Genomic DNA, 10,232 nt, shown 5'->3' with positions numbered 1-10,232 from the left:
TTTTCTAACAAAATGCTAGAAAAAAAGCTAATTTTTTTTACAATTTTTTTTAATTTTATTTTTTGTGATTTTTTACATAAAAAGTAGCAATTTATATCTTTGTGAAATAAAAAAAATATTAGATATTTCAAATATATATATATATATATATATATATATATATATATAATAATAATAATAATAATAATAAATTTATACGTACAAAACAACCCTACTCATGAAAAGCATTGGTGTAACTTATGCGGTGGACATATTCGCATGTTAAGAGCATCTTCAACCCACTCTCATTTTCCATTATTTCTTTCGTTTCTTCTCACATTCTTCTCCAACTCTACCTCATTTATTCGGGGAAATGAATAGTATAACACCAATATGGTGTTATACTATTCATTTCCCCCAAAATGGGGATGAATTGTCGATTTTAGTCCTTTTTTTATATATTTTTATATTTCTTGTTTTTTATCTACTAATTATAATTTAAATATAATATTTAATACTTATAATATTGTGTTATAAATTAAATTTTATTAATTAATTATAAATATAAAGTTTTTTTTGTTTATCAAATTCATATTAAAATTTAAATAAATATTGAAATTTTAAAACACGATAACGTATTTACAAAAGCTTATAATTAAGTGTTATAAATATAATATTATTTATTTAATATTATTGTAATGAGAAAAATATAGATTATATATTTGTTAAAACCAAATTAATAGAAATGGTGTGTTTGACAATTTATATAAATTAGAAAAGTAGAATATATTTTTTGGGGGTAAAAATGAGATAAAAAAATAGAATAGCGTTGGAAATGAAACATTATTTTCCTTATTTTTTATTCAATGTTTAAGCATAAAAATTGAAATGGGTTAGAGATTGTATAAGGAGAGCATGGAAAGTTGGAAACATGCATATGTAATGTAAATCAGTTAGCGCTAATAATAGGCTTTCATTTAGATGGTGTGACAGGGGAGTCTTTTTTTTTTTTGGCAATTAGTTATTAGGTTTTCCGACAGAAAAGACTTATAAAAATAGATAATAGGCTTGCATTTAGATGGTGTGAAGGAGAGTTTTATTTTATTTATTTATTGGCAAATATACGATTTTTATTTTTTCGACAAAAAGACTCGTAAAAATAAATGCATTTAAAATCTTGACGTATGGGCCTACCAAACATGAATTCAATTAAAATTATAATATTTCAACTTTTCATTTATATCCATTTAAACCTACATAATTTATAATTCTAGAGTTAATTTAATTGACAACGTCTTAGAGGATTGTTTTTTTTGGTTGTTATCTTTTATATAAGACTAAGGTGGTGTTTGTTTTTTGTCCGCAGATCTTCCTAACCTATTCTGTCTGCGCGGCGCAGACCACGCGTAGACATTAGCATTCGTAGACTGTTTGTTTTTTGAAGACTGCAGACCTAAAAATGTCTGCGCGCCCTCTTTTTGGCACAGATGTGGACCGGAGTTTTCTAACATCTTCAGACATCTTCTAGTCTAAAAAAACACATATACTTTATTTTATTTTTTTTAGTTTTTTTGAATTTATATTTATTCCAACTTTATTAGTGCTAAACAATTTGAAAAAAAAAACAAGGTTACAATACTTAAAAAAAATTTCGACGATACAAACATGATAATTTTGAATAATTTATAAATAAAAATTTATTATAATAATGGTCGTTGAATTTGTTTATATAAATATGAAAAAAAATATATATATATTCTTATATTTTTTGTGCCAAATTTTATAAAATATTATTTAATAAAACATCGTCAATTTCTTAGAAAAAATATTTATGACACGTTTTTAATTGATTTAATTGAAAAAATCGAAGTTTATTTCCACTCATTTATATATCAAATTCTTTGATTCTTAATTACGATGTTTAGGCATAACTTCGCGACCAAAATTGTTGGTTTTTATCAAATATATACGATAATTTTTACCATTTTTATTTTCACTTTTTATACAATAATACATAAAAGTTGATTTAGATTTGTTAATTATTTATAATAAAGTCATAAATATATTAAAAAAACACTTTGTAGTTTAAAAAATCACTTTATTTAGATTTTAGTTTATTTTAGTAGCCCGCAGATGTTAAAAAAAATAAAGTCTTATTTTTTCAGACTGCAGACGTTTTGTCCACCTCTTCTGCTGCAGAGGTTTATAGATATGGTCCGCAGACTGCAGATATTTTGACTCAGAAAAAAACAAACAGCACCTATGAGAATATTTATATGGTGCGTAAAATAAAATTTAATATTAACATATATTAGTTTTCATGACTATATATTTTCCATTAATTATAAAATGGATAACGACTTAAAAGAGTAATATATTTTTTGATTTATATATATTTGGTTATTGAGTTATTTTTTCTTTTCTTTTTTTACCAATTAATTTGGTTTTTTGTCGACATTCAGTCTTTATAATCGGCTACTCCAGGTTAAACCGACAAAATGACTTAATATTATTGTTTCCTTCTAACTCGAATTTGCATTTCCAAGACAAAAAGAATTAAGGAAGATGTTAAAAGAATTTGCACTTCCAAAACAAAAGAACACACTGACAAAAGGTTTAAATATCTCCACACCAAACAACGAGATTCTTTATGATTGCTTCCTCCAAATTCGAATTTGCAATTCCAAGACAAAGAATCTTGTTGTATGTTATGGAGATAGATAAAACCGAAGATAAAGACATATTCTACTTGGAGAAAACTAGGGCACTAATATTATTTGACCGATTTGTGAATTAGGTTAGTGATATAAGTGAAGAACGAGTCATGCATGAGAACACCTCATTAATAATTGTTCCATGTAAGATGTCGTGAGTAAAATCTAAGGAAACCGATCATAAGGACTAAATGTGCACAAACTAAAAAATATATTACCCTATTAAGTCATTTTTCCAGCTTAATCTGGAATAGTCAGTTATAAGGACTGAATGTTGACAAAAAAATTAAATGGTCAAATATTGACAAAAAAAACTCAGTGACCAAATATATACAAATCAAAACATAAGTCATTATCTCATTATAAAAATAAAGGTTGCTTAGTTAATTTAAAACATTATAGTTATCATATATACCATTAGTTAACATATATTAAAATCTAATCATCTCAATGACTATTAAGTTAAACACTTATTTTAATCATATGATAACATATGCATATATTAAAAATACGTCATTTTATTGGTCTCTAATCGCGAGTTGTACATAATAAAATAAATTTATTGTTATTTCTTAACTATTATTACGGTTTATTTTATATAGACGTCTTTTAAAAAAAAGAGAAATTGAGTAATCTAACCACTTTTGATGGTATTTTAAAAAAAATGTAACCACAAAAAAGTCTTTTTGTAAAATGACCACTCGGTCCGCAATGAGCCATTTCGGACCCGTTTTTCGTAATGAGTAAATAGGTATAGGGATCCGACCCGGTAATGTCCCCCCCCCCCATAAAATAACCTTTCGAACTCATTTCAGACTTCATTTCGAACTAACTCATTTCGGACTTCATTCTGGACATTATTTTGGACACAATTCAAACTAAAAGAATGTCTTCTTCTACCAATGAGAAGATTCATTTTTTATATGTATGTTTCCATTATCTTTATAATTATATGTCTATATTTTAAATTATATGTTAAAAAATAGATAATTTTCTTCATTTTGTGTGATTTGAGAAGACACAATTTAGTGGTTTTTAAGCTATTTTATGATTACACGTGGGTATATGTGTGGACTAGATCAACAAACCTTAAAATATCATAATCAAAAAAATCTGGAACAACTACGGAATATGAAGATCAAGTGTGGAATTTGTAGAACACGTCCGAAAATGCGTAGAACTAATCCGAAACGAAATTCCAGAATATTGATCCGAAATGTCCTTCGGAACATATATATGTTGATCCGGAAAGTTGATATGTAATTATGTTCCAAAATGTCCTCTGAAACATATATTTAAGTCTGGAACATGCAACAAATGTCTAATTATACTTCTTTTGATTGTAGAATGACAGAACATTCGTAATAGTTGTGACTACAACCTACAGGCCTAAACTTGGGTGTGAAATCATGGCTCGTTTACAACACACACCACAACCTGCAACTATATTTAGGAGATCTTGTTTTAGTGATTATGTTAACGTTCAGATAAGACTCGAATGTCACCCTTTACCCTGTCATTATCTTATGTGCAAGAAATATACTACTTTTCCTCTAGTTGACCTGCATGAGCTTCTATTTCCGGTGCATGACTATCAAGTTTGCTTTTACAGAAAATTTTTCTGCCTTATTACCGACTTACGGTTCAAGGACTATTTACCATACTCTATCTTCAGCGTAATTCAGTGAATGTGTATTTTCATTGTGTTGTCTTCTCGTTCAATGAGAATGGTTGATGTTATGCATATGTTCAGTAACTTACTTCATCAATTACATGATACAAACATTGTGAGAGTCTCTCTGTTGTATATACTAGAGCAAGGATTTTGTGGGAAATACCATTGACATGTAGTTACTAAGGAAATTCTTGCAATCGTCTCTAATTTAGACAACTTTAACAAGTATACACTTATTTATATTATATCAACTGATACACATACCCATGGGTTAGAGTGATAAAGGATTTCACTTAAAAATAGTTATGTATTATCATTGATAAGAAAGAGGGGCATTTGAACCCCACCGAACCAAGAGTCGGAAATTTTTTATATGTGGCCTCCCTGATGCTTTTGAGTTGAATGAGATAATCCTCCTCTAATGTGCAATCTAGAAGGCACGCTGCAAAGATGAACAACACCATATTAGAAAGCGATACTGAGGGATGGACCCTGATATTGGTCTTTGATTCCTAAGTTAGATGTTGATTATAAAAGATAACAAAATTGATAGATTTCCCATTCATTTCAAGCTTACCTTTTTCTTCTGGGACGATCGGCTTCTTATATGTGTCTGGATATGGGTTAATTCAAGGTTCTACTCAGTTTCTAACATGGTTTCGGTAGAGACATCTATCTACTTTGTAATACATTCCATTTGTTTATTGCCACGATCTGTACTTTGTGCTTTTCCTGGGATATGTCATTTTCAACAGGTATTTGCCCGGTGTATATCGGTGTTGGCTTATGGGTAGCTTTTTAGACAACCACACATGTTTTGTTCTTTCCTGGAAGTGAATGTTGCTCAGGTCGAGGTTTTGTTACCTGGGTTGGTATTTGTTTGGTGAGACAGCACGAGTACACCATTAAGTCTTCCAATCTAAAAGGTGAATAATGATGTCGAATTATTACTATTTAGAGTCAAATCTTCCTTGGTAAATGGAGCGTCATGCGTGGTGCAGGTGTATGCTTTCAATAAATGCTTCCCGCCGTCAGTCGGTCATGTCAATTGGTTTGATTAGAGAGCATAATTAATGCTTATCCACTTCGTTCCGTTATATGATGGATACTTGTCATTTTAGAATATTCCATTTTTTACTTTCTATCTTTCTTTGCTACTTTCCGCCATGGCTTGTGACATGTCATCTATTCGTATCGATGTTGACAATATTATGTTTGACCGATACACGCAAGACGATTAGTTATCTTTTGTGCATGACATTGCACTTCCATCTTCGTCTTCATGCATTCTTGTTGTTCCTGTGGATAAGTTAGGGTTTTATCTAAGGCATCTTTTTTGTGGGTTAAGGCTTCCTCCCACTTAGTTTTTCTTGGAAGTGTTATGTTCATACGTGATTCATGTGATTCAACTTTGTTTGAATGTTTTGTTGAAAGTCATTGCTTTTGAGGTTTTTTGCGTATCCTCTCGTGTTCCTTTGCGTGTGTCTTTGTTTCGATACTTTTGACATTTGAAAAAATATGGTGATTGGTTTTCATTAAGTAGTCGCCATCGTCCTTTATCTCACGATCTTCCTGGTACTAATAGTGTTTGGAAAGGGAAGGTTTTCTCGGTGGATTCAAACAATGTTTGTCTCCCTAATATTCTTGGATCTGTGCTAGACTTGGATGAAAAAGTTCCCTTGACCTCAAATTTGAATAGATATTTTCCTCTTTTTACTCGCTATTGTATCAAAAAATGCTATTTTCCTAAAGTAGTAATTGATTTATGTGGAATGAGCCCTATTTGGAATGCTCGAGAGGAAACATCGGTCTTATCAATTAATCGTCTAGGTGTGTAGTAAATGCTATTTTGTTACTTGATTTAACATTTTGTTCTTGTATCTTTGTTTGTATATCAAATGTAAATGTTGCTCTCATTTATTTTCCTTTGCATTTAATGCCACATGAAAGAATAAATGCACCTTCTACTTATCAGCCTATGTGTTCGGTGACGTATCTGATCAGGACATTTTCCTTGAAAATTTGGTGTCTACTAAGGCTCCTTCCCATCCATTTTGTCCTTCTGGGTTGTCGTTGCACATGGCAGGATTCGGGTAAGACGCATTTTCACTCAATCAACTTGTGGATGATAATTGTGTTCTTCCTATTTACGTTTCACCTCTTGTTCTTCGTATCCCTCTTGATGTTGAATTAATTTTTGTATGTACCCCAACACCCAAACCTATTTCTGGTAAATGAAAGTGTTATTCTGTTCCTCACCAAATTGAGGATTTTGTTCATGATGTGACTACTTCGTCCATGCCTTCATTATGTTTTGTGGTCGATCATCAAAATTCTTTGGTTGTTACTATTGATGATATCGTTTTTTATTGTCCTTGTCATTATGTTATTGTTGTTCTTTGTGTTAAAGGTTTTGTTGTGTATGGCAGTGTCTTACCCTTGCAGTTGTTTATTGCATGAATAATTGGATGAAGCTTGTCGATCTATTTCCCATGTCAAAGATATTCTTGTTATTGTAAATGGCAAGAAATCTAGACGGTATGACGTGTTATTAAGCTTCCGTGATTGCTATTTGTCTATTGAGGTTAATTTATGGGAAGCTGAAGGGATGAAATTTGCTAGGGAGGTGGTGTTATTCGAAGCTGGAAAACATCACGCTGATTTGAACAATAAGTTTCACACTGCATTGGAAATAATAGTTGTCTTGGAGAATCAACGTGCCCTCTTAAAGGTTGATTACGAAGCTTTTCTTAGAGAAAATCACGTTCTCCGTGCTCAACTAGCTAGTGTCATGGTCGAACGATTGTTACACCATCTAAACAAAGCATGCCCGAAGGATTGTCACCTGCTACAAGTGATCGACGAAAAGGTAGAATCGTTAAATGGTCATAAATTGAAAAGCTTTTTGGATGTGTATAAGGGATATCACCAAATTTACATGCATAAAGGATATAAGGAGAAAAATTCGTTTCATAGAGATAGGGGAACATTTTGCTACACCAAGATGTCGTTTGGACTGAAAAACATAGGAGCGACATACCAAAGTCTGGTTGAAAATGAGTTCAAATCACAGATATGCAGAAACATAGATGTGTACGTGGACAAAATGGTCATCAAAAGTAGAAGTGAAGATTCTTTCCTGGAGATCCAGGTTTTCAAGACCATGTTGCCTTCCTACCGGGTTGTCGTACGCCCCCAATAGGTTATGTTACTTATGGGCATGCCACTGTACGATTAGATAGAGACCATGTTTCCTTCCTACCGGGTTGTCACCCCATAATAGTTTATGATGTCATGGTACGATTAGATCGAAACCATGTTACCTTCGTACTGGGTTGTCTTGTGCCCCGTAATAGGTTATGTTTCTTATTGACATGTGATGGTACGATTAAATCGAGACCATGATATCTTCCTACCAGGTTGTCGTGTGCCCCCTAATAGGTTATTTTGCTTATGGGCATGTCATGGTACGATTAGATCGATACGATGATGCCTTCCTATCGGTTTGTCGTATCCCCTAATCGGTTATGTTTGGATTCTTTGCGACCCCCTTTTTTCTCAAACTTTCTATTTATACATGAAATTTCCATAAATTCTTCACATGCCATGCTCTGGGTATCATTTCCCTATCCTTTTTTGCAAGATATATGATCTGTCTCTATTCACTTCAGATATTATGTAAGGTCCTTCCCATGCTGGTCTTAGTTTTCCCAGTGGCTATTGTCTACTCGCCTCATTGTTCCTTAATACATGCTCCTCTATCTTGAAGGGTCATTATAAACTTGTTGATTATAGTGAATTTATGTCTGCTTCTTGGAGTGATCTTGCCAGATTGCTGCTATTTCTCGCCTCTCCACAGATAGTTCTAAGTGTGTCTTTATCCCTTCGTGATTGGTCGTCGAGCCATATACCAAGGTAAATTGTGTTTCTCTTGTTGTTGTTCTTGGTGTTATATTATATGACCATAGTACGATGGGAAATTCGTCTACCCATCGCCCCTTTTGCAGTGTCTACCCTTGCTGCTAGTCCATGAACTATATTTCTATTGGTGACCTTTGTTTGGATGTTAGCTTCTAGGTGAGCCAATGAAGTGAATCTTTGGTTGATTTGAAGATCTTCGCACCATTCTCGAAATGGGTTATTAGAAAACTATGTGCTGTTATCCGATATTAGTGTGTGCGACACTCAAAACCGACATATGATTTGCTTCCAGAAGAATTTGATGATGTTGCGTGTAACCCTTGCCAGTGGCTCTCCTTCCACCCATTTTGTGAAATAGTCTATTGCTACTACTATGAATTTTACCTCTCCCAATGTCTCTAAAATGGGTCCTGCTATGTCAATGCACTACTACACGAATGACCATAGGCTACTTAAGCTAATCATTGATGTTGTCGGCCTTCTTGGTATTGGGGTATGCATTTGACATTTCTCACATTTGTAGATTATGCCTTTTGTGTATTGATACATAGTGGGCTAGTAATATCCTAACCTTTCTATTTTCTAAACAATCGTCCTCGACCCTTCATGTGCTCCAGCTATTCCCTCGTACATTTCATTTATCAGATATCTCACTTCTTGACGTTTACACATCTTAGCCGTGGTGTAAGGTATCCCCTTTTGTATAATCTTCATTGGCATTTACACATCACTTCATTGAAGTTTACACATCGTAATCGTGGTGTAAGCTATTCCATTATTGGTTTTCTCCGATCATCGGTTACCTCAACAATGAAGACTGTCTACGACTCTTCTATTGGCTTAGTTTATACTATTTCGACAAGGACTTGTTTAGCTAAGTGTGAGAATAATGAAGATGTCAACTTGCTCAATGCGTCTTCCCGCTTTTTCTTTGATTAGGGTACATGTTGTACTTTAAACGTACCGAACTGTTTTGTTAGTACTTTGACCATTGTCGCGCATTGCGATAGGTTTCGTCCTCTGACTTCGTAGATGTTGTTTCTCTGATTAGCCACTATCATGGAATCTACAAAAATCCATATGTTTTCGCATCCCAATTTGATTGCCAATTACAATCCTGCTATTAATGCTTCATACTTGGAATCATTATTTGATGCATTGAATTCGAAGCGTAGCACGTACGTGATGTTTTCCCCGGTTGGCCTTGTTAGTATTAATCATGCTCCTTCCCTGTCTATGCTTGATGATCCATCCGTGTATAGGACCAATTCATTCTTGTAGACACATCTAGTTTTTTCCCAGTTTTGGTTATTTCTGTTATGAAATCTACTAGAGCTTGTGCCTTTATGCTTGTGCGTGGCTTGAAGTCGATCTCGTGTTCCCCTATCCTGACCACCCGCTTAACAAGGTGTCCTGATATCTATGGTTTTAATAGCACTTGTCTTATCGGTGCATCAGTTAATATCTTGGTTTCATGTGCTAGAAAATACCTCCTTAACCGCCTTGCAACATTTACTAGTGAGAAAGCAGCTTTTCCAAGTAAGAGTATTCTATATCGGCTCCTTGTAAGACTCAGCTTACAAAATATACAGGTATTTGTTTATCCCCCTGTTGGCTACTAGTACAATACTTACAACTAGCTTTGATATTAAGATGCATATTTTTAAGGTTTCTCCTGATATTGGTGATAATAAAGATGGTAGCTCTACTAGTGCTGAATTGAGTTTTTTAAGTGTCATTTCTGCTTCATCGGTTGAAGTCCTTTTTATCTAATACTCTTTTTACGGTTTTGTAAGAAGGGAAGCGTCTTCTCTCATGACATTGCTAAGAAACATCCCAACGCCGCTAACTTAACGTCTAACGCTTGTACCTTTGTGACAGTTCTTAGTGACTGTAGTTGTAATAGTGAATCGAATTTTTTGGGTTTTCTTTTATACCTTACT

Source organism: Lactuca virosa, chromosome 4 (genome assembly GCF_052849685.1).
Source record: "Lactuca virosa cultivar CGN04683 chromosome 4, Lactuca_virosa_CGN04683_v6, whole genome shotgun sequence".
NCBI classification, from domain to species: Eukaryota; Viridiplantae; Streptophyta; class Magnoliopsida; order Asterales; family Asteraceae; genus Lactuca; species Lactuca virosa.
Note: the sequence above shows the minus strand (reverse complement) of the source record.